General features: G+C 38.7%; 1 long non-coding RNA gene across 26 annotated transcripts in view; it reads right to left on the bottom strand.

Moving 5' to 3' along the window:
* Positions 1-26,053, bottom strand: part of LOC140500898 (uncharacterized) — a 520,520-nt gene that overhangs the window by 113,456 nt on the left and 381,011 nt on the right. For 21 of the 26 annotated variants that reach the window (XR_011965958.1, XR_011965946.1, XR_011965955.1 and 18 more), the window contains 3 exons: positions 24,389-25,760; positions 19,480-19,661; positions 5,082-5,139 (listed from right to left, as the gene is read on the bottom strand). This is a non-coding gene — a long non-coding RNA (uncharacterized lncRNA). The remainder of the gene's footprint in view (positions 1-5,081; positions 5,140-19,479; positions 19,662-24,388; positions 25,761-26,053) is intronic. The other 5 variants (XR_011965942.1, XR_011965953.1, XR_011965964.1 and 2 more) reach the window with 3 other exon arrangements.

Below are 26,053 nucleotides of genomic sequence, written 5' to 3'. Positions count from 1 at the left end.
GTTTATGTAAATGATCAAGCTGGGGGCCATCTCCGGTTATCCTGCTATATATATATCTTGCCACTGGACCCAGATGACTCCAGAACAGAAAGCAAGACTGGTGACCTTGCACAGCCCTCCCTCACTATAATCCAATTCATTTGCACATCCTGGAAGCATCTTCTTGCTGTCATGGTCCTCTTTGAGAATGAAGGACAAGCAGTAACAAATGATCAAGCTAAACTTTGTGCGCGGACATTGCTGACCTCTCAAATGATCTAATATGATCTTTGCATGACTGCTCAACATCTTATGCCTTGCCCTTTAAACTTTATTTAATAAGACCTCAAAATAACATGGCAGGTCAGATGTGTTTATCTCTTGGAGGTCATATTTCAAGGCTGACCTCAGTTACCAACACTTCCATAAAGAAACAAACAAACAGAAACAAAACACCCTTCAAATCTGTTATAGCATATTGCTTTACTATGGGTCCCTACCACACCCCCTCACAAAGACTGTCAGTTCCTTGAGAACAATGTTTAACTCCTCCATTTTTTAATCCAACCTAATACATTGTCCATAAAGGAGGACAATGGAAACAAATTTTTGGAATGCTTACGGAAACAAACTGGATTCTCACCTCTTTTTCATCTACTACTCCATTTTTTAGCCCTACCTATTCTCTCCTCTGCCAATGTCAACAGCCAAATTTTCTTTTTATAATTAGCAACCCTAACAACTAAGAAGCTTGTCTTCTTTTTAAGAGATCAAAATGCAATTTATATACTGATTGGTCAACATCTCCTATGGTGCCCAGGTCAAACCAGGCACACTAATCATGTCAGATGAATGAGGGTGTGTGTTGAAACATCAGGGAGACATGTGTGGGTAGGAACACTCCAGTTACATCCACTCACAGGAAGCCAATTATAATATTAACCATGAAGATTTTAGAATCTTGTTTTAAATTTCAGATCCTTATATGCTAATCAACAAGAACTCTGGAGTGGCAGAGTTAAAGAATTTGAATCTACAAATGAAAGAAAAGTTGGGTTTGGGAAGGAAAATTAATAATCTGCTTTTCTACTCTGTCCCCTTCAATGAACATTATATTAAAGGAGTTTGATTAGAAAAAGTAATTAGAGAGAAACATACATACACCTGCAGTCACCCCACCTCAGCAAATGTATTCCGACTTAATAAAAGGCTCTCTCCCCAAACCCATTTATATTTTAATTCTCCTTTTTAATTTAAAAGTAAAACAGTAACTTGAGTGAGTTTAATCAGAAAACTTGATTTCCAACGTGCTGGGCAGGCTCTAGTTGATTTCGGCAGCTTGTTGCTTACCCAGGGGCTTACCTAGCCGAGCTCAGACTGTGAAATAGCTCTGCTGACGACAAAGAAATAAGGCTCATCTTAAAGGCCACAAGCCTCCTGCCTCAATCGTATGATTTCCTATCTCACTCAGAAGCCAAGTAACTCACTTTCAGACGTGTTATGAGACCCCAACATTTCCTTACATGAAAAGCTTAACCTATAACATTTTCCATTCACTCTTCACTTCCCTTTCCCCCCTGTTAATTTTTTTTTAACTTCTAAAGTTCTCAAAACCTTTCTCCTTACGTATAACACTAGCCACCATCTCATTCTATCTTCAGTTTACAGATGCCTGGAAAAATATAAAAAAGAGAAACACAGGGCAAATGCCAGTCTGTGACCTGGGTCTGGACTTAGATGAGATGCATGAATCAGCTGTGTGGTATGGGGGTTTCCAAGGCAACAAGATGACAAAAGAATGCAGTGAAGTTAGAGAGTGGTTTCAGTAGAGGGAACAGAAGCAGTAGGGACACCTACAGAATGCTTAAGAGGGGACATCAAAGTTCAGGGCCACAGATCTCTAATGGGCTATTAGATCCTTTTCCTCCATTGTCTTTTTTCCCCCACCCTTTTCTCTTCTTTCCCCCCTTTCTCCCAACAACCTATACTGTCCTTTATTGGCTCAAACAAAGGAGTACATATTTCCTAAAGGGACTTACTGATGGGAAAAAAAGAGCGGGAAGACTGGTAGATTATAAGAGTAGAATATCTTAAGTGGGGGGGAAAGGTATTGTTGGTCAAAAGGTTCACCACATTTGGCTCTTTTCTGCCCTGTTTTACAAAATCACTTGAATTTTCACCAAGCTTTTCTGCCCTAACAGGCAACAAGTTATCTTTGATTTCTAACCTATTTCTAACTTCACCTCCCTGAGAATAGCCATAGATATATATTATGTAAGAAAAGTGCTCTTTGTAAAATTAAATGTAAATGAGCACTTAAAAATAATTCTAAACATTAAGAAAAAATGCAAACTCTACCTTTAGGGGTTATTCTTAACTCAGAAGGGAACTGCTGTTTATCCTTCCTTCCTCGAAGAGAATGAATGTCATCCTGAGGGTGATGTCTCAACTTGGTGGGAATTGGACTTAAGCATCCAAATAGGTAGATTATATAATTTAAGCATATCTATGTGAATTTGACAGTTTCCTGAAAATATGGTAAGAAAGCCAATGTCATATTTTTAAGGCTGCCAAACTTGGCTGGTCATCCTGTCTTTTAAAGCTGTTTTCTCATTATCAGAGCACTGATAACTTCCAGACAAGAGGATGAAGTATTAAACTTTGGGATGTATACACCCTTGAGTAATTATGTTCTATGGGAAGGAGACATCTGTGGGATAGAGCAAATGTAAAAAACACAGAATATAAGCAAAGTAATCGGTAATTTGTTAGCAATAGAAAAGGGCCTCTAGAGGGTACAGTGGAAGGTAGGTAAGGATGAAAGAGAAACATGGAAGGCATAAGGCTGATGTGAATGGATGTGAGGAAGCAAGGAGTGAAGTCCAGAAAAGGAATCTTCACTGTAAAAGCCTATTATTCAGAATCACAGTGGGGACACAGGGAAGTAGATTATCATGTTCTTCACAGTCATGATGTTTACTTGCTTATCCCAATATTCTTGACCTGAGCAAGACGTAGTAGGTGGGGTAGGTGGGGTGGGGAGGAGGGTAAGGACATACCTACTACAGGGAAGATGTTGAGTTACTAGTCTTGCCCCAGTGGTTAAGGAAGGGGTCTGTGGAATCCTTGTGCCTGGCTGGTTTTATAGTCCCCTAGCTCTCTCCCTTCCAGAAGGCTCCTCTTCCAGTTCCTTAACTAATACTGCTGCTTCCTGGTAAAGAAGGTAAGAGTGGCAATGTTGTATGTTCCTCCTCCTGTGCTGCTTGGCTGATTGTCTACTCTGGCTTGCAACAACTGACATGTGGTGTGGATCATAGCAGAGTAGTAGTTCTACTAGTTGCAGAAATTTTTCCTGTGCATAGGTATGCAAAAATTATAAACCAGTATTCCAGTATAGCTAGCCCATGTTCTATGCATGCTGATATTAGTGTATCAGTATGTAGCTGAAGGAAAAGAAGGAGAATGTGAACAAGATCACCTTAAACCAGCAGAATCAAAAGCCACTGAAGGTAAGGGTTGTTGGTCATTCATTTATTCATTAATCCTGGAAGGATATTCCAGATGAAAGAAGGATAAGAGAAAGACTGAGGCTGAGGGGAATTAGCATATAACACAACATAACATAAACATAACATAACAAAACATAACGTAATCTTTATCGCCCTCAGCATTACAGAAGGAGGATAAGGGTTAGGGAACTTTAGGGTTAAAGTAAAAATAGAAATATCAGTACAATAAAGGTAGTAGGGGAAAGAATTTCCCCCAGGGTGGCAGTTCTGTATGACAATATTAAAGGAATGAGAGTTTGGGAGAAAAGCTAGAGGAACATGTTAACTATGGGCAGCACCAAGTAGGCAGTTAATGTAGTCTTGGAGAATTACCCAGTCAGAAGGTTCTAATGAGAAATTAGAAGTGATGGCACATTCCTCTGCAGAGGGCAGAGCCCAAGGAAATATCCAGTGTGGCATCCTGACCTGAGTAGGATCAGGAAGGCAAGGCAATTGATCTATGGGACAGAAAGACAGAGGCTGCAGCCTCTGATGAACTTATCAGGCTCTCTTCCACTCTGAGACAGTCTGTAGGCAGTTTATAAAATCAGAAAAACCCCAGGTTCCTGTGATGGTGCTTTCTAAATGGGAGCTTATGGCTGATAGAAGAATGCATGAGAGCTGTGTGAGATGCTGCTGTGTCAGAACTTTGGGAGCATGGTTACCTGGGTGGCTTTTGTGGTGTTGGCATTTGTTTTTCCTTGTCTTGTACAGGTGTGTCCTTGGGGAAAGTCTCAGGCATTGGACTGTATTACAAACTGCCAGAGAGATGAGGAACAGAGTGCACCAAAGGGCTAGGAAGGGATGACTGTCTCACAAAGCCATCAACAGATGCAATCTACCGACACCTTCTAGTCCTTGCCTGTTCTCTCCAGTGGGCATGTCACTGGACCCAGGGAAGCAAATCTCAGGAACCATGATGCCTTTAGTGACACTCAACATGATTCCTGTTTAGTATGTAAGGAAGAGTGTTAATGCTCCTCTTTGATGGACCATTTGGTTTAGGCAAAAGGAGAAGCCAAATGGGGAGGGCTCCCCCAGGAGATGTAGGCCTAGCAATGAGAGAAGTAACAGATTTCATTTAAGACACTGAGCAGTTTTAGGCAACTTTTTTTCAAGGGAGAAAAATTAAGAGTGTCTTGTGATCTGGGAAATAGAGAATGCCAAGCAACTCTGTCAACAGAGATACATGGTGAAGGAATGAAATGATGTGAGAAAATGTGGATGGCTGTATAGTCTCGGGTGAGTGCTACCACATGTCTTTGTGTTAGGCCAACATGTTACACTAGGAGAGATCACAAGGGATTCTTTGAAGCAAAAAACCTAGTCTTGAGTAGGTATAGTAAAGGAAGTGATCTCATATCCTGAACAAAAGGGTCAAGGGGAAAAATGAAGAAATATTAAATAGAGAAGGAAATTGAAAAAGGAAGAAGAGAGGAAGAAGGGACAGGAAAATAACCCTCATTTCAAATCAAGTAAATATTTGCCATCCAGACATACACAGAATTGTACTAGAGGTAAAAAAAAAAAAAAAGCTCAAACCATGGTTCTTACCTTCAAGAAATTGGCCCCATTTGGACATGCCCAGGCCCCAGCTGGAAGTCCTGTTGCCCTGCAGTTGAGTACAAGTACCTGTTACAGTCTTATCATTTCCAGGGCAGTTGCTGATACTATGAATTCTCATAGCATGCCCTGAGATCTTATTATATTGAATCAGGGGGCCTAAGTTCAAATCCTGTCTCCTTTACCTACTACCTCTGTGACATTAGGCAAAGCATCTCATCTCTCAGGGCTTCAGTTTCCTCCTCTGTAAAATGAGGGTGTTGAACTAGATGGTTTCAGAGGTCCCTTTTGTCTCTGAATTATAACCTTAAGTTTAGTGTTTTCCAACACTCATCTCCAATCACTGGTTAACTGGCGGTTATTTAGCATCAGTCCAGTATGCAACTGATTACAGTGATTTGGGATTGGTTGTACTGATTGATATTTTATCTGTCTAGTGCCGCCTTTGGGACACCCTATGACTATCTCTGGGACTCTAAGACTATAAAACTCCTACAATACAACTCTGAAGTGAAGATGTGTATATGCAAAAAAGAAAATAGCAAGTAACAAGATAGATATATATATATATACATATATTTATATGTGTATATATACAAATATACTTCATTATATACATATATAAAATTTAATATATGAATGCATATATAATATGTATGTAAATATATAATATATAAATGTATATATAAATTTTGTATATAATATACAAATATATAAACATATACATACATATATGTACAAATAATAGAAAAATAAAATAGCAATAAAAAGGAGAACATGATAAATACCAAACAACTGGGCCAAGGTAGGTCAGAGAATACCTTAGCTAAAAGGGATAGGTACAGAGGAAGCAGAACATTCTAAATGCAGAATGGCTGCCTTTATTCAATTGTGTCTGACTCTTTGTGAACCTATTTGGAGTTTTCTTGGCAAAGATACTGGAGTGGTTTGTCACTTCCTTCTCCAGCTCATTTTACAGATGAGGAAACTGAAGCAGACAGGGTTGAGTGACTTACCCAGAGTCACACGTCTAATAAGTGTCTGAGACCAGATTTGAACTTAAGAAGATGCATCTTCCAGGCCTGACACTCTATTTAACTGAGCTTCCTAGGTGCCCCATTCTGACTACAGAGAAGAATTCAAGCAGGAGAGTATTATCTAAGCTAAAACACCAATTTGTGAAGTCTATTCTATAAACACAAAAATATCCTCCACTCTCAACAGCCTATTTACTCAATGTAAAATTGCTAGATAAGGTCCAAATCTCCTTTTCACTATGTTCATAGAACACAGGATCATAGAGCTAGGGTGGAAAGGGATCTCAGAAGCTATTATGTCTAACCCTCTCATTTTGAACATGAGGGCCAGGGAAGTTAAGTGATTTGCCCAAGATCACACAAATAATAAACTTCAAAAGTGGAATCTGAACCCACACCCTTTGACTCAAAGCCAGGGACTTCCTCTTGTACCACAATTGAGGGGTTTGATAATTATGGGGTCCCACTTACTAGCTGTGTGACCCTGTCACTTAACCCTGTCTACCACAGTTTCCTCAGCTGTAAAATGAGCTAGAGGAGCAACGAGCAAATCACTCCAGTAGCTTTGCCAAGAAAACCTCAAATGGGGTCACAAAAAATTAGACATGACTGGAACTCGTGAACAACAATAATACAGTCATGGGGCAAATAGGTATGGCACATCCCGATGCCATTAGATGCCTGAAATACCAATCAGCACCAGACCAGCTAAAAACAATTTTAACTGGTCGCTCGCTAGCCTGATTCCAAATGCCAACTCAGTCAACCAGTGATAGGAATGCCAGAAAACATGAGTTCTCCACTGAAACAACTCAAGAAATTCCCAGGGAATAGCATGAAAATGCATAGTATCTAAAATTGATCTGGAAATGGCCAACAGCAGATAATGCTGAATGATGTGACATATTGTAAATAACAGGAGGGGAGCAGCACTTTAAGTGGGGACCTAAAAATCCTGAAACGGGGAAATATTCCAGTGTAGTTACAACCATGGTTTACTTTGTGCTTGATAGCACCAGTAGTGACATTTTTTACTGTTACAATTGATGAATGTGATTGAATTCACATTCTTTAGGGACTTGCATTGTTTTTTTGTTTTGTCCTTGTATCTGCAATGCCTACAACAGTGCCTTTCTAAGGGTTTACTAAATGTTCATTCAAATGAAATGAAAAACCAGTGATGGTTCCTCCTATAGGATCAGACATCTTTAAACACTGTTGTCCACTCTTCTGCATGGAGCATTACAGATAAACTACAGCTAGGTGGCTCAGTGGATAGAGAAGTGGGTCTGGAATCAGGAAGAACAGAGTTTAAATTCAGCCTCAGACACTTACAAGTCACTGAACCTCTGTTTGCCTTAATCCACCAGAGAAAGAAATAGCAAAGCACTCCAGTATCTTTGCTAAGAAAACCCCATAAAAGGGCTATGAAGAAGTGCACGTAACTGAACCACAGCAAAAGTCTTAGAGGCATTCAGTTCTCCCTGGAGACTTTACTTAGCTTCTGTTTTATTTTTTGTTTGCTCATTTTCCCAGAAAACCTAAATGCCCTCCAGTACACCATGTTGTTTTATATTGTGCAGGCTTTCCATTACGAATTACCTCCCAGATCAAGAAGGTGGCATTTCCTTTGGTTTTCCTATATTCTATGTTTAGATTAAGGGCCAAGGTGCAAAAAACTGTGGTCCTCTTAGAGTCTCAAGCCCCACTGAAGATGCCTTGTGCCTTGCACAACTGCATTTTAATTCCACTAAAGTTATTTAACAAGCCACATAGCAAATGCATACAATTTCCTAGCCTGCATGTGTGGTATCTAGAACAAAAAAATAAATAAATAAACACTTCAGAAGTCAATATGATACTCATTATGAGTGACATGTGATGAACTGCCTTCTCAGAGCCAATAATCAGTCCATGCCGGGGCTGCCTGTACGAAAGCAGGAAGTAAGCATTGGCAAGCGCCCACTACTGTAAATGGGAAAAATGTGGCCATAACTAAATGAAAGAGAGAAGCCTGAAAATGTTGTATTACCAGACCAGGCAATTAAAACATTAAAATGTGAAATCTGAGGCTCTGTAAATTTCCAAATACGGCTTATGTGCTGAGTGTCCCAAATGATGTGTTCTCATCCTTCAGCATATCGAAGAACATGCCAAAATCCCCAAAAAACATTTCCAGTTCGAAAATAAAATAAGCTATGATCACATGTGTGCACGCGCGCGCACACGCACACCCCTATATTCTATTAATAGCCTGTTCTCTGTGTGTCCTTAATCATTACCTCTGTTACAGCTGGTATAGTTTTGTTTTTTTTTTTAAGAGCCTGGACAATGTTTATAAGGTGCCTAAAGTCTCTTCTCCAAAACAAGATAAGAATGTATGACTTCAGGTGAATTAAACAGGGTTGAGAGAAGATGTCACTTCTATTTTCCAGGCTGGTTTGGCTGAGACTTCACAGTCCCAGGCCACCACAGCTATTAACTTGCAACTATTACATTGATAACAACATCTCTTAGAATAAAAGTATGAGCTGTAGAAAAGATTCCAAGACAACCTAAGTCCCTTGAAACGGTCTGCACAATACACAAGGGTGGAAAGATGCCTGAGATGGAAAGGGACACAAGCTTGGACCTGAAAATCAGAGTAATAACTATCTATTTGGAGAAACAAGCCCCAACTGCTCTGCTTTCCCCCATTAGCTCAACAGCCTACTGCTACCTCTCCCTACTTAACCAACACTCCCAGCATCATGGAAAGGATTGCAATGCTGTGGCTTGTGCTTGGGTTAAATGAATCGAAGCAGCAGAATTCTGAAGCCACTTGGTGAGAACCCAAATTCTACCCCCTTCACTTCCATTCCATTCCATTCCACAAGTATTCTGCACCTCTGAATATGCCCAGTGTTGTACACGGTGCTATGAGCAAAACTAGCTACAGTTCCTGTCTTGAGGAACTTACCATTCTATTGGGTCAACAAGAAATAAGAAAAATAATTAGAGAACAATATAAGATAGCATATGATTCAGCACAAAATACAATTAAGTACTCAAGTGTGTTACAAGATTGTACGTGCTATGGGAGAGGGACAGTCAGGAAGAATACTAGAGAGATTGAGGACAGCTTCAGGAACGGAGTTCTGAAAGGGAACCTGAAGACTGTGGATAAGCAACTAAGAAAGTCAACAAGAATTTATTAAGCAATCTTTCCAGAAAATTACTGGGTAACCAAAGGTACCCATCCAACTCCAAAACACCTTCTTTTGAGTGGAGGTGGAGGGCATGGGAGGAAGGGTAATAAGGAAGTATCTATTAAACATCTATGGTGTACGGTTCACTACGCTAGGCATTGAGACTGCAGAGCTTCATGTAAGATATGGTTCCTGCCCCTGAGGAACTTACAATTTAATAAAGCACTCAGAAATGTATCTATAATAATAACTGCTAGGTAAATCAGAAAGTTACAAAATAAATTGGTGATTAGTAATGGGATCAGGGAAGGCTTTTTGCAGTACAACATACTTGGATTGGGTTCAAAATCATGGTTAGAAAGTCATGCTCCACATTCAAATTCAGCCTTAACATTTTAGAATCTAGGACAATGAGTTGTTGACTACAGAGCTCTGTAGTGTCCCCTGAATAGGTATATGCTGGTAAATGAAGAACTAAGCTGTAGTATTACTCTCCCAGGGCACTTCAAATTCAAACTATTGATAACCGGACTGTACTGGAAGAACAGGAAGCCTGCCAAAATACAGGCTGACATGGAAAGAAGGAAAAGAAAGAAATGCAGTCATCATACAGGATAAAGGAAAGGAGGAATATCCAGTTTCCTGCATTGTGAAAGGCAGTGACTGTTAGAAAGAATGGGTCAATAAGTGAGATAAGTGTTCCACCTTCCCAGCACCTGGCACACAGTGGGTGCATGACAAATTCTTGTTCCTGTTCTACCTCTCTCCAGTAAAAGGTAAATTCCTTGAGGACATAAACTGTCTGTGTCTCTGTTTCTGGTTGTTTAGTTTGCTTTTCCTCTTTCCCCAATTCATTAGCACCGTGCCTTAGAACACAGTAGGTGTTTAACAAAATGACTGTTGATTTGACTTTCTATCTCCAGAACCTACCACAGCACCAGCACATAGTAGGCACATAAAACAAATTACACAGACTCAGAGTTCACTCCCTCATTTTACAGATGAGGAAACTGAGGTCCAAAGACATTAAGTGACCTACTAAAGATCACATTGATAGTAAGAGGAAGAGGCAGAATTTGAACCCAGGACCTGACTCCATATCTAGTTCTCTCTCCACTTTTTACAAATCTGTCTTCATGCTAACAGGAAGATGAATATTTGTTAAATGGAACTGAAATAAGGTGAATTAAATCTTGTACCAATTATTCTGTTTTACGTTGAGATAAGACCAACCCTATCTACAAAGACAGAAAGACTGTATTTGTTTATATAATGTATCCAAGGTACAGGAAATGTTGAGACCTGTCTTTAGGAAAATCTAAATGTTTCAGAGTTTATCCTATGAACTATATATAGACATGTTAAAAGAGCCCACATCAGAAGGTTCTGCCTCTCCCTGCCTTAGGAAAACAAAAATGTGCTTTCAAAAAGGAAACACGCATACACACACACACACACGCACACATTTATATATTTTTCTCTGTGTGTATGTATGTGTACATGTATATGTTTGCATCATGTTTTCTGATGGCCTAGCACCATATGAAATATGAAAAACACACAGGTTCCCTTCTGGAAATTCTATAAGGACCAATGAAACTCCAGGATTTGGAGCTATGTAGAACAGCATGAGAAAAACATTATTTTCTAGGCCCTGTATAATAGTCCTTTACAATAAAGAGAATGAAATCAAGTGACAGTAAATTTTTAACATCTTCCTTAAAATGCAGTTCTCAACCATCTGCAAAGGTGGAAGGGGCCAAGAGAGATCCTAGAAGAAACTATAGTAATGTATAAAACAAAAGTACATCCATTAAACTTTTCTTAGAGAGGCAACAGTGACCCATCAAATCTAGGGAGGCTCCAGTCTAGGAAGAACTATCAGATAAAGGTAACCACGATAACAGGACAGTCATTTACAGTAGTCTTTTGTAATTTGAGTTTTCAAGTTTCATTCTATAAAAAAAATTATTTTCTTTATTAAATATAAAAGATAATTATTGTTCTGGCTGTGACACTGAGAATTTGTTGATATGGTTGAAACTCATGGATTTAACTTAATTTACTACATTTTCAGTCTGTCAGCTGTTGTTCCTTTATCCACCTCTGGCTGCCTGATTCTTTCAGAATAATATTGTAAGATAATGATGAGAGTTTTTTTTTATTATTATTGCAGCAAAAAGAAGCTATAATCCTGCCGCTCACAGTTCCAGAGCTTCCCTAGTTTTTGCTTGCAGTTTTCTTTTCTGTTTCAACATCTATCAAATACTAGCCTCCTCTCAAAGCACACTGCTAATGCAGACCCAACAATGAGCCCAGGTGCACCCACCATGAATCAAGTTCTTCAAACATTTTAATTACAGTTTATGGGAAATGCAAGGCAGGTTAATAAGCCCCATTCATAAAATTTTCATCAGAAATGGCAATTTTATACTGGGGAAACAAGAGATGGCAACCTTCAACCTGTTCATCTGAAAAGCCCCTCTCTATGGATAGAAGTATGTGTTGCAGATGGAGAAAGAGTATCACTCAGAGGAGGGGCAGGAAGAGGAGAAAATGGAAAAGGCAAGGGAGGAAAAGCCTGCTAAGCTTCTCAGACTGTGTGGGGCTGTGTAAAAAGTCTCTCTCATTTAAGCCACACTACCACCCCACACGAGGAGAGGAAAGATTCCTTACCCCCAAGTGCCATTTCAAGACCACTGAACAAATGCTTGTGAGTCAGCAGAAGCCGGAAGCCATAAGAAACCATTTCAAACAACAAGCCAGAAAGAAGGACAATAGCTTCCACCTCCAGACAGTGAGAAATTGCATTATCCTGAGGGATCTAGGGCCACCCATGTTCAATGCAGATAAGTGAGAACACTCACTGCTCTGGCCAATAAGCGACCTGCTGCTCCAGCTGCTCCTCCAAGCCCTGGGTGGCCCTTCATTCCAGCAGCTCTAAACAGCTTTAAGTTGAAAGCATCACTATGGAGAGCTGGGTGGTACTTGGAGCAAAGGGGAAAAATTAGAAAAAGATGGGGGTGGAAGAAGTTTCATCCCCCTACCAGGTCCTCTAAATCACCATACCGGTGCTAGAAAAATCCCATGGAGGCCTCCAGAGTCATTTCACTTCAGCAGTGTGTGCTACAGTTCTGTTCCCTAGTCATTCAACCAGCAATAAATAGAAATGGTGCCCCCGAGACCCCAGGAACTATAGAAAATTGCCCTGCTAGGCAGTTTTTTAGCTCTACAGGAGCAGTGGTGTAATTAGTGCCACTTGGTGAAAAAAAAAAAAACAACATAAAATAAGGAGGTGGCTACCCAAATTCAGTGTCAAGAAAGAAAAGTAGCTTTTGCACACACCCCATCTAATAATACAAGTTACTATCCATCTAGAGACTTCTTTTTTACAGCTCTTCCTTGGCTGACATTCAGCTAACAAAGCTAAGGCACCTTTTTACCAACATGCTACGAAAAAAGAAAACAATGAAAGTCAAAAATAAAAACCTATTATTCAGCCTCTTATTCAAAAGTTTCAAAAAAATAAAGAAAAAATAGGAAAATACATTAAAAATTTACATTAGGGATATCATTTATACCTGAGAACCATTCAACTAAAAACACAAAGTTTTCATTTATTAATGAATATCTTCTGTCCAATTTGGCAATACCTATTCCATTACTGTCTGACATTTCCTATTGTCAAAGTTTGCATTTTTAAATACTTCCAAATGACTACTGCTTATGTCTTCAATTTATATGCAACTGATAGAAAGATCTTACAAAAAAGGTCTTACATCAGCACAAATGATACTATAACTAGTCATATGAGAAAGCTGGAACTTTATAGCATCCCACTCAAATATCCCGATAATGCATAACTTCAGCCCAAGATTCCTCTTTGGTGGATAAGTTCTTTTGATCCGAGGGAGGGAAAATAAAAGAACAGAGTGGCTTTAAATACAAAATGACTAAAGGATATTGCTAATATGGAGAAAGTACTCGTTTCTGTATTAAGTATCAATATCTAGCTTTGAGATCTACCTCAGACACTTATTATCAGTACAACACTGTGACCAAATGAGTTTTTTCTGAACCTCAATTTCCTTAAACTGGAAAATGGGTATAATAATATGTGTCACCTTTAATTCATAGGGTTTCTTTTGGCAGAAAGTACATTGTAGATTTGGGGTAGCCAGGTGGCACAGTGGCTGACTCATTTTCCTGAGTTCCAATCTGGCCTCATACATTAGCTATGTGACACTGTGCAGGTCCCTTGTTTGACTCAGTTTCCTCATCTGTAAAATGAGCTGGAGAAGAAAATGGCAAACCACTCCTATATTTGTGCCAAGAAAATTCCAAATGGGATCACAAAGAGTCATATACAACTGAAAATGAACAACTACAACAATGTCGCAGACCATTCTTATTACTGTTACTGTGGTGGGTATTACTGAAATGCAAGATGTGTTAAAAATCTACAAATTAGAAATAGCTTAAATACTCAGTGGTTAGAGAATTGCTAATTAGACTCTTGTACCACATTGACCTAAAGAATGACAAATATTAGGAAAATACCAAAATATGAAAGAACCATTACTAAATAATACCAACTGAGAACAGTAGAAGTGTAACATGTAATTACAAAACTATACATATGTATGTCGGTTGGACTGTAGACTGGTCAAATATTTTGGGGAGCAATACACCCTGTCATAAAACTCATCACACTTTTCAACCAAACAATTCTTTTGCTAGAACTTATGTCAAGAAATCATACTATAAAAATGCCATTTTTATCTCTAATACAAAAAATAATCATGTCCAATCTATTTTTATTAGGGAAAAAAATGGAACAATCTACATGTCATACATTTAAAGATCACATGATTATAGGTTTAAAGTTGGAATGAAGTTTGGAGGTGATAGGATCCAACTTCCTTATTTTACAAATGACAAAATTAAGGCCCAAGAGGGTAAATGATTTACACCACGTCCCATAGCTGGTAGGTACTGAAACTGAGCTTGAAGCCTGGGTCTTAGTAGCTCCGAGTTAAACCATGAAAGGTTGACTGAACAAATCATGGTATATTACCGTAATGGAGTATTATAGTATCATTAAAATAAGTATAAAGCATATATGGAAATCTGAAGGAAAAAGAAAACTAAAAGAAAATGTAAACAGAGTTCAGTAGAGCCAAAAATGTACACAGAGACTAAGAAAAAAGGAATCAATCAACAAGCATTATTAAGTACCTACTGTATGCCCAGCACTTTAGATACAAAAATAAAAATGAATTTTTTTTTCTCTCAGGAAATTTACATGGGAAGAGAGAGACATCTCACATAACATATATACATATATACAAATGTGTTGTATATATGGTTATAAATACATATACTGTACTCTTACTGTTCTCAGTTGATACTATTTAGTAATGGTTCTTCTCTATTTTGGTATTTTCCTAATATTTGTCATTCTTTAGGTCAAAATGGCCCAACAGTCTGATTAGCAATTCTCCAACCACTGAGTACTTAAGCTATTTCTAATTTGTAGCAAGTTTTTAGCACATCTTACATCTTAATAATACCAATGGCAATGGAAATAATAACAATAAGAATTCAGATTTGTATTTGGTTACTTAAAAGGATTTTTCTCACCAATTCAAGAATTCCCTTCAATGATCAAGATTACAACCAACCCACCCCTGCTCATCCTGCATGATTCTCATCCATGTTTTCCCTAAAGTTTACTATGGGGGGGGCAGGAAAGGAGGGAAGATCTTTCTCATGTATACATCTAAAGATATGCAAAGTAAACACATGGCAATTTAATGGGAGTGGTGTGGAGGCAGAGATGCCCAAGCATCAGAGTGACTCAGAAAAGAAAGTACCTCCTATGAGATATCTCCACTTTTCTGCTCTGCCTAGTTTCAACTCCAGGAACAAGATGTTCTTCCCAAGTTAAGTTCATCAATTTTAAACTCACTACCATGTGCATAATTCAAACATTGCCTGACACTACCTCCCAAAGTCTCCTCTTTCCTCTGAATGAGGGGCTGGAGGGTGGAGAACCAGACCACTCCAATGACTTCCTTTATAGAAGGCCGAAGGGAGGCTGAGCTCACTCCATCTTGCATCTCCTACCCTGCTTAGTTTCAATTCAATGGAACAAAATACCCTCAAAGTCAAGTGCTCCCTGGTGTTCATTCCCTTACTTTCCTTGGCTCCTTTTATGTGCAGTCTTCTCTTTTAGATTGTACACTCCTTGAGGGTAGGGAATGTTTCTCTTTTTATCAGTTGTATCCCCAGCATTTAGCACAGTGCTTGGCACATAGTAGGTGCTTAACAAGTATTTATCGGTTTATATAGGATGGAGATAGCATTTGAGTTGAGCTCTGAGGGAAGCTAAAGGTGCTAAGAGGACATGAGAAGTGGATGCATTGGGACCACAGGGAGACAGCCAGCTCACACACCTCCTGTTTTATGTGAAAAACAGTAAGAAGGTTGTCCTTTGCTCTCAAAGAGGATAATGATGTCAGGAAGGTGATGTCATGACTTGCAAGTGAACTGGACTTCAGTGAGGGAGGGCTGTGCAAAGTCACTAGCTTCAATCTCTCCTCCAGAGCCATCTGGGTCCAGTGGCAAGATATGGATCAGGACAACTGGAGATGGCCCTGGATGCAGTGGAAGACCCTAGCCTTTTTAAGCAAAGATCTTTTCCAGGTCTCAGTTTGACTGAGGCAAAGCCCATGTAGTGATTAAGGCTAAGTAAGAGATGAGGCAAAGAATGACCTCTTTCACCTAGTTAAAAAAAAAAAATCAATATGGGAGGGGAAGACCCTCAGGGCTTCTGGCCAGAACAGAAACAATTGCTATGTATATTCACTCTGAGTCATCAGGGCCCAAACAAAGACCAAGTGAGTCTTGGCCTGGATCCTATTATTGACCAGTCAAAGTGATTTGGGTTTAAGGCATGGTCTTTAGGAAAGAAATCTAGCCTTTAAAGCCAAGATATCTTAGAAGGTTACAGAAATCAAAATTTATATCCCTTTGGGCAGAGAACTGGCAGGTATGGGTATGATACCCTCAGTTGAGTAAAGGAGAGAAGGGAGAGAGAGAAGGAAGGAAGGAAGGAAGGAAGGAAGGAAGGAAGGAAGGAAGGAAGGAAGGAAGGAAGGAAGGAAGGAAGGAAGGAAGGAAGGAAGGAAGGAAGGAAGGAAGGAAGGAATGGTAGGAGGGAGCTGCATTGCCCAACTGGAACTGGACAGTTGGGTCCCCACTGGGGCAGCTACTACTACTCATAGGCTGTTCATCCTTCGTTCTCAAACACCATGACATTGGAAAGGTGATACCACGACTTGAAAGTGAACTGAATTTAAGGGAGGGAGGGCTGTGCAAAGTTACTTTCCTCACTCTCCTCCAGAGTCATCTGGGTCAAGTGACAAGATATAGATCAGGATGATTGGAGATGTCACCCCCTACAGTAAGAAAGACAATCTAACTGAAACCCTAGAATGCAGGAAGGGAATAAAATATATTAAGCCCAGAAAAGTGGACTGGAGCTAGATTGTGAAGCACTCAAAATGCCAAACAGAGAAATTAATTTTTGATCCTAGAGGTGATAGGAATCCTCTGGACTTTACTGAGTAGGATAGTGATGTGATCATTTGTTCTTCAGAAATACCATTTTGACAATTCTTTAGAGCAATTGGAGTGGGGAGAAATTTAAATCAAGGAGACCATTTAGGAGGCAGTTACAATAATGTAAGCAAGAGGTCATGGCGACCTAAACTAGGATGATGCCTGTGCTAATAGAGAAAGGAAGAGATTCAAGATTGTGGAATTAGAATTGATAAGACTTAAAACTGATTGACTCTATGGGTAGAGGGAGAGGGAGGAGACTCAGTGATTGTAATGAACCTGGGTGACTGAAAGAATGATGGTGTTGTTAACAGACATAGACATATTCAGAAGAGTATGGATCAGGATTAGAAGGATTAAAAGATAAAGATGTTTTGTACAACTTGAATTTGAGTTGCCTTCTTCATTGTGGAAATGTCTAACAGGCAGATGATGCAGGAATAGAGCCCAGATGGTACCAGCTGTAAACAGAGATTTTGGAAGCATCTACATAGTGCTAACTAAACCCAAGGAAAGAAGAAAGAGAAAGGAAAAAGGATAGGAAAGGAAGATGAAATAAAAAAAGAAAGGAACCTACAAGTTCTTCAGATGGGTCGAGCAGGGAGCAAAGAACGAAACTATTTTCTTTACTTGTCTGTTGGTTGTTAATAATTCATTTAGTTTTACAGCTTGTTAAAAGGTAAGGGGTTTCTTTTCTTATGTTTACTTGGTTATTTGTTTGGTTGATAGTTATGAAGTTCACAACACCAATACAATACGTTTATGTGTACATGTATAGCAAGATTACATATGGGAATTAACAGAGGAATCAGAAGGGGATAGCGAGTAAACTGTCAATAGGTTGCGAGTGACGTCTTTTACTTTAAAATTAACTCCCAGATAAAATTAGTTTGCCCCAAATAATCAAGATTAGTATAGCTTTAAAAAATGGAAGTACTGCAGTGCCTAGAATACAGGAATAGGGATTAAAAGAAATAGATGTTTATTTTCAATTTATCCCTTGAATTGCTATATGGCCTATAGCAAGTTGCACAACGTATCTGTACCTATGTTACCACACCTGCAAATTGGAGATAACAACTCCCCACTACCTGCCTCAGAGAGGTGTTATAAGATTAGATTTTTCAAAAGTGAAATCCTCAAAAAGTACTTTGGGTTTCCATAAATATAAGACAGCCATTACATTGAAACGCCAACACCCTCTTCAAAGGATTCAAAGGGCACACAGAGAGGCAGAGAGGAAAAGATGCATCCACAGCAACAGGGCCATCCTCACTCTCAGCTTTATGTTCAAGATTAGGCATAAACCTTCCTTTCCTGCCACATTACAAAAGGGTAAACAAAATAGAATTAAAATTCCTATGTACTCCAATAGAACACTACCCACTGAAGAAACAGTTTGGGAAGGAGAACTTATTCAAAAATAATGCCATTATTTCAAAGAAGTAAAATCCCATAGATAACATCCAAGACTTCCATTCTTGCTTGAGGGATGGAAGCACTGTACCTACAAGAAGACATCTGAATATCAACATTAGACAGCTGTGTTTTTGACCTCACACATCACATACAAAAAGGAAATGTTGTCCAAAAGGGGCAAGCAAAATTGTTACTTTAATTAGCATGAACTTAAAGAAATAGGAGGCAAAAATAATAAAGCTTTGAGATCATTAAGCTGTGCGGGGTTCAATGGTCAAAATATCTTCTACAATATAGTCACTCAGCAGCAAATGGAATTTTATGCAGGTGGAGTGGAAAAGGTCTTGGGTTTGAAATCACAAGACAAGAATGTGCATCCTGGCTTATTCAATTCCTTATGATGTGATGTGGGGAGATCATTTCACCATTCTCAAACCTCCCTTACTTCCGATGGCAATAATAATGCTTGTTTTAACTATTTCATGGGGTTATGGTGAGGGCCAGAAAATAATAATATACTTTGAAAATAATAAGAAATATCAGTTGTTAATGGACAGGAATACCATGGAAAACTATGGCTTTTTATTCTCAATCAGAAAAATTCTGAGTTCTGAATATTCTAGAACTTAAAAAACTGAATGGTAAAGCCATGAAGCTGAAAGTTTTCTGTGATTAGTATGATGGGAAGTTATCATGATACAATTAAAATAAAAGTGGAATGAGAATCAGAAGCTCTGGATTCTAGTCCTGGCCTTGCCAGTATGGAGCACATTATCATTTTAAAAGTCACATCACTCTTCTGGCCCTCAATTTTCTCAAATGTGGAATGGGTGGATTAGAGGAGATGAACTCTGAGGTCCTTTCTAAGCTCTAAAATGATATGATTTAGGACTATATTCCTCTTTGATCTCATAGACTTGATTGTGCCCTGCTTCTCTACCTCCTAAAGAAATAAACAATAATAAAATAAACAATAAATTACAAAATGATTCCACATTTTGATGTGCTAGGGAAAAAACCTTTAATGAAACTCATTCTAAATAAATTTCCTTGCATCGTTGGTCTTTAAAACAAACAGAAATGTTATTAAGAGAAGAAATATTAGAAAGACAGCCTTACCATTATCTATTTTCTCTGCTATCATCTCATTCCTACGGCATTAGCTATATGCAGAACTGTCTAGAAGGTCATACCCAGAGCATGGTTATCAATAGATCAGCGTCAATTTAGGAAGGTCTAATGAGTGGTGAACTGCAGGCCTTGGAGCAGGGCCCAGCATTGGGCAACAGTTTCATCGTGACCTGGATGATGGAATAGAAGAAACACTCATCAAATTTCCAGAAAACATCAGGGAGAATTACAGGTCAGATAAGGGCAGTATTTTGGATGATAGGATCGAAACTCAAAGTGATCAATGGTCTAAGTAAATTGAAAAAAGGATCAGAAACAAATCGAACAAAATTCAATAAAGAGAAGTAAGTATGAGTTACCTGGGGAGCAAAGCCAATTTTTAAAAGGCAAGATCACAGAATCTGAGAGTTGGACAGGACGTGGATGGTCATTTTTTTCGTACTCATACCTAGACAAGAATCCCCTCTACATGATATCTAACAAATGGTCATTCAGCCTTTGCCTAAAGACTTCCACCAAGAAGACATCTTGTTGAGAGAAACTGTGGCCATAATGCTTCATATTTAAACACATGTAAAAATGGATTATTTCTTTCTGAATTTAAAGAAATGGATAGGTTCACCTATCCTTTCTTATTTCAAATTCTTATTTTCGGTGTAGATGGCCAATTGAACTAACATATAGCTATATAATAATAATGACAGCTAAGATTTATATAAAGCTTGCTATGTGTCAGGAGCTGCGCTAAGCACTTAACAATTATTGTCTCATTTGATTCTCATAACAACCCTGGGTAGTAGATACCATTATTATCCCCAGGGTCGTAAAACTAGTAAATGCCTGAGGCCAGATTTGAATTCAAGTCTTCCTAACCCCAAAGTCTATCCAGCTACTCTATCTACTATGCCATCTCTCTCTCTCTCTCTCTCTCTCTCTCTCTCTCTCTCTCTCTCTCTCTCTCTCTCTCCACCTCTCCCTCTTTCTTCCCGTCTCTCCCTCCTCCCCCTCTCCCTCCTCCCCCTCTCTCCATATATATGTGTACATGTACATATAAATGTGTGTATGTATATATATCACATATCAGCCTCCTCCCTCATTTTTAGCTTATGCATTATCTTCCCTCACTAGACTGTGAGCTCTTTGAGGCCAGGGAGTGTTTTATTTTTTTTTGTATCCCCAGCACTTAGGAGAGTATCTGACACAGAGTAGACACCTATAATAAATGTTTATTGATTGTCTGTCTAATGGCATAGTTTAGGGAATTAAAAAAAAAAATTTAAGTCCCTGCCCTCAAGGAGTTTACACTCTCCTGGGTGGATGTAATGGGTGCAAGGGTTAGTAAATACAAAATGTAGCTATATATACAAAGAAATTGCAGGGGATGGAGAGCACTAATGGGTGAATGAGGAAAAGCTTCATGTTGGAGGTATGACCTGCCCTGAGTCTAGACGGGAGTGAGCAGAGGTAAGGAGGGAGGGCATTCTAGAAGTGGGGGACAGTAGGAGATGGAATGTTGCACATAAGCAGCTAACTGCATGCTGGCCAGTTTGGCTAAAACACAGCATTCATGAGAGAAAGTAATGTGAAACATCTGCAGAGAAAGGCTGGAGCCAGATTGTGAAAGTCTTTATGGATCAAATATAGGAGGTTATATTATATCTGAGAGGCTACAGTGAATTACTAAAACAGGGGTCCATGGATTCCCAAGAGGTCTGTGGCTAGATTTCAAGAGGTCTAAGTTTGGATTCTCCATTCCAGAAACATGGATGTGTTTGTAATCACCAGGGAAGCACAATAGATATGGAGAAGTTGAAGATAGAGAGATAATAGAGTGGCCAATCTCCTAGAGGAGAGAGGATGGAATAGGATCACTTGTGCATCAGGAAGTCATAGAAGAATTCAGGAAATCCTGAGTTCAAATCCTGTTTCAAACACTTACTAGTTGTATGACTCTGGGCAAAGTCACTTAACCTCTCTGTGCCTCAGGTTCCTTACATATAAAAGAGATAATAATAGCACTATCTCCCAGGGTTGGGGGTACATATAAAGGTATTTGAGTTGGCAAGAAGAAGGACCACTTGTTCTTGTATAATAGACATGAAGTAGATCATGGAGGACAACTTTTAAGTGATGGGAAATGAGAAGATAATAAGAGAATGATATTTCAGAGGGTCTCCATTTTACCAGTGAAATATGAGGTGATAGCCTCTGCTAAGAGGGTTGGGGGAAGGGTGCCATAGAAAGCTTAGGAAGGGATTAAAAGATTTGAAATAACCACTGTGATGAGTGGCATTGTGAACCGATTAGCAAGATATAAAAATATTGCTTTGCTGCAGTGAGAGATCAGTTGAGATCATGTACTATAAATTTGTAGTGAACCCAGTCAGTATGGTTATATAACTTTCTCCACCTCCTTTCAACAGCCCATGAATAGGTTTGTGGGTAAAGGATAGCATCCAGGTGAATCGATTTACCAAGGAGAGAAGCTAGTTTAGGCAATGGAAGGGTGATGGCTTGGGAAAGAATTGAGGCACTGGAGGTCAATTTAAGGAGAAAGTACATGATTAGGAGTTCTAAGGCAGAGGGAATGATGAAATGACAGATTATGAATAAAGGAATTTCAGAGTTCATGAATATGAGAAGTAGAATACATGGGTAATGGCAAGGTTAAGAGCATGTCTATGAAATAGACATTAATTCTGAATGAAAGTGGAGGCATAAGTTACGAGAAGTAACTAGATTGAGGATCTGAGATGTTAGGACGTATCAATATGTATGTTGAAGTCTCCCAACATGCAAACAAGAGACACAGATGAAAGTGGCTGTGAGCTAGGCACTGGACTCTTCGAGGAAGGAAGGAAACTATGCAGGGAGTTGAGATAACAGACATCAGGATCTGAATTGAGTAATAAATTTGGCAGGGAATAAAGTTGATAAGGTTTTATTTCGCAATAACAATAGTCATGTGTATGCCTCTATTCAAACCAGACTTACTCAGAATGTCTGACCTTGACCAAATGAAACTGAATTGAGATGGTTTCCCTACCTTCAGTTTGTTTTCTTTAAGTTTTGTCCTGAATTTCTCTCTGTGTGTATATGTGTTTTGAGAATGGATATTACTTCATGGAAATGTGTAAAAGTTGTTGCTCTTAAAGAGCACACTTCAATGGCTGTTAGAGATGCTGCAGCAGGTACTGATAGGGGCACATCAAATATTTCGAGGATCATTCAAGACCACAATAAAAGAGGATCAGTTTGTATTTAACCACAAAACAAATGTAGTCAAAAACAAAAAGAAGACAAAAAACTGGCAAAATATTGCTGCAATATAGCATAATATATTCCCAAAAAACATGCAAAGACCTTCAGGGGGAACTGTCAGCTGGAAAGGTTGCTACTGATTTCTCTGTAGTATGGTATATGGCATCTTGAAGTTGTAAGAACAGAGAGAAGAAGAATTTAAAAGAATGCTGAAAATCTGTTGTGAAGAAAAAATGCTTGCCATGGGTAAGTCACTTAAAAAAACTAGAACATGAATATTGGAGAAAAAGATTTTCTTAACTGACAAAACATACGTTTTTATTCAAGGCTATGCCAAAATCTTTGTCAGAAGGAGTCAGGATGAGCCTATAGATCTGGGTATCTTCATCTGACTATAATACATGCATTCTCAAAAATGTTTTGGTGATCTTTTATTTCCAGGGGGCCTGAATATCATGTCACCATCAAGAGAATGATGAACACTAATAAATACAAGTATATATTTAATAATAGACTTATTCTAAAATTCCAAAATGGAGATGGAATCTAACATGGGCTTATACCATGCCACATATCAAAAAAATGTTAAGAAATTTATCTAAAAAATGGAGATAAACATGCTTCAATAGCCTGGGAACTCACCTGATTTCAACCTCGTTGAAAAGTCATAGGTTATGACTGGAAAAATGGATTGTTTGTCAAAGATATACTTTATATCCACGGTGATAAAAGTGTATTTTTTGTGTATTTTAAATATATTTATATATAAAATATATTTTATATATTTAAATTTATTTTCAATAATTAAGGAATGGATGTCAATATTGTGTGAATTCAATGCCAAACTGTGTAAAACAAGTGACTTCAGCAAAAGAAGTATGTACTATTGCTTCCTGAAAATTTTTAAATGTAAAAATACAACGTTTATCTTTTGTTAATAAACTTAATTATTTTCACTTTCTCTCAGTGAGTGTGCACGCCAGTGTCTACAGCACTGTGCAATAAATACCATGAAGAAAATTTAAACTCATACTTCAAAGGCAGGCTAATTACATCATGAGCACAAGAACTCCTCAGCCATCCTGACTATAGATTAAAATGATTTGACCAGAAAACTGATGATCCCAGTGTTTCTAGAATTATGGACCTTTTTCCTAAAATTAGATACCTTCATTTAACAATAACAATTGCCTGTTTTGAATTTTTTTAAAAATCAGCATATCACATATACAAAAATTGCATTTGGCTTAATAGCTTATCACTATGAGAAATCCAACCTATTTTGTGGCTGACAGCACACCTCTTCAAAGATAACTTTCTAGTTTTATTTTAAGCTGGTTTAGAAATTAAGGATCTAACTGTTGAGAGGAATACAGAATTATGCCTCTAAAAACACATATACAATTGAAGGTCAAACATATGCCTATGAACAGGCAAGATTTGTTTGATCCTTACTGTAACAAACATCAGTTACTACACTCACATTAGCTGGCAAGAATTAAGTAGAGAGATTTCTTCCACTAGCTCCTGTCCAGCATTCTACCAATGGAGCTCATCGTACTCTGAGTCCATCAAGCAAAAAGCTGAAATTCTAAGAGGTTACACTGGTACTAAACATGTGCCACAATATACTTACCTTAATACTTTTCTCTAGAGGATGAACCTGAAGTATCAGAAGCTTCCCTCTTATTCCTTCTGCTGTGATCCTCAGGAGGGTCTTCTCTCATCCTTCCTTCTCCTATGTGACTGGCCTTCTTGCCTTGCTGTCCAGATGTGTTCTTGATGTCACCTTTTATGCCACTTCTCACAGTCACTGCTCTCACTTACAGTGTTCTTCACCCTACTTAGACCTAATGTGTTCTTCCACTAGCTTTGGGGTCATATGTCATTCTGATTCATTTGACATCATGATGGTCTATGGTTTTCAGCCATAAAGCATCACCAAAGAAATACCAATGTTCAAAACATGGGGTTTTGTAGCAGAAAGGTAGGACGATTGATACCATTTCACAATGTCCCAAATGTGGTCCAGTTTCCTCTCCTGCCCTGTATAATTCTGGGCTTAACTCATTAGCCATATATAACATTTATCCAACACAGATACACTGATGGACTGACTAGAACTGATTATGGCTGATTATAACATCCAATCACATGTATTCTTGGCAATGCTTGAATGTATATGGGATTTCTTTGATGTTGGGATATCCATTATCAATACAAATCACCATGTTCTACTATGGGACCCGCACAGAATGTCCACCTAACATGTAATAGGCCTTTCTCTGTGTCTTTATATTCAGTAGGTTCCAGAGCAATATTATGGCTGTTATCCATGATCCATACTACACAACCAGCCCAATATCTTTTTCTAACCATTCCTTTACATGATAATGCTTCTTAAGTCATTTCTTTGATATAACTTCATCACTACAAATGTGAGTGTTCTGCTGGCTCCCACCATGTATCTCTCCATTGCAATACCGATTCATTAGAGATATGCTTTACCTAAGATTCACAACTATGCAGCATCCCCAAGAAAGTATGTCCACTTAAGAGAGAGATTTTCTCATAGAAGAACACCATGGGATTGTTAAAAGTCCTGCACAATTTCCCACATGCAATTCAGATTTTTCTCTTCCTCCTGTTCAATTCAGAGCCCATCTCAGTAGGACCTACCTCTAATATGAGCAACGTGTGTTTTTAATCCACTGGGTTTTTCAGCCGAGGATGGTTAGGCTGATGTCTTTCAAACATCTGTGGATTTCACTGGGAAGGCTTTGTAGTGTTTTGCAGTTTCCTGCAAATAGTACAATGTCCTCTGTGAATTGAAGTGTTTGGAGAAACCTGTCATGGTTGGAGAATACCTCTTCAGTTTGGACTTTTTATGGGATCTCTTCCATGACACTGATGAATACCTTAGGCAAGCATATATCTCCCTGTTTTATGACCCCCATTATGTTGACACTCAGCAGGTTGTTGAACAAAATTTGATTGCAACATACCTCCTGTAAAACAAAAGCAAACCAATTTTTTACAAAGACTCCACTCACCAGCTAGTATTTGCCTGATAGGTGAGCAAATTATCTATCATGCAAGACATAAAAATAAGCCAAGGGAGAAATGTAAGTCAGAAGAAAAAGAACAAGTGACTCTAGGGCTCCATAAAGTCCAGTGGCGGCTCCCTATTGCCTTTAGGATCAGGTACAAACTCATCTGTCTGCACTTACAATGTTTCACTATCTGCCTCCAAGCCACTTTTTCTAAGGCTGATTCAACATTATCCCCCTTCATACACAAC

This window comes from Notamacropus eugenii, chromosome 4, assembly GCF_028372415.1.
Source record: "Notamacropus eugenii isolate mMacEug1 chromosome 4, mMacEug1.pri_v2, whole genome shotgun sequence".
NCBI classification, from domain to species: Eukaryota; Metazoa; Chordata; class Mammalia; order Diprotodontia; family Macropodidae; genus Notamacropus; species Notamacropus eugenii.
Note: the sequence above shows the minus strand (reverse complement) of the source record. Positions and strands in the feature narration are given on the sequence as shown.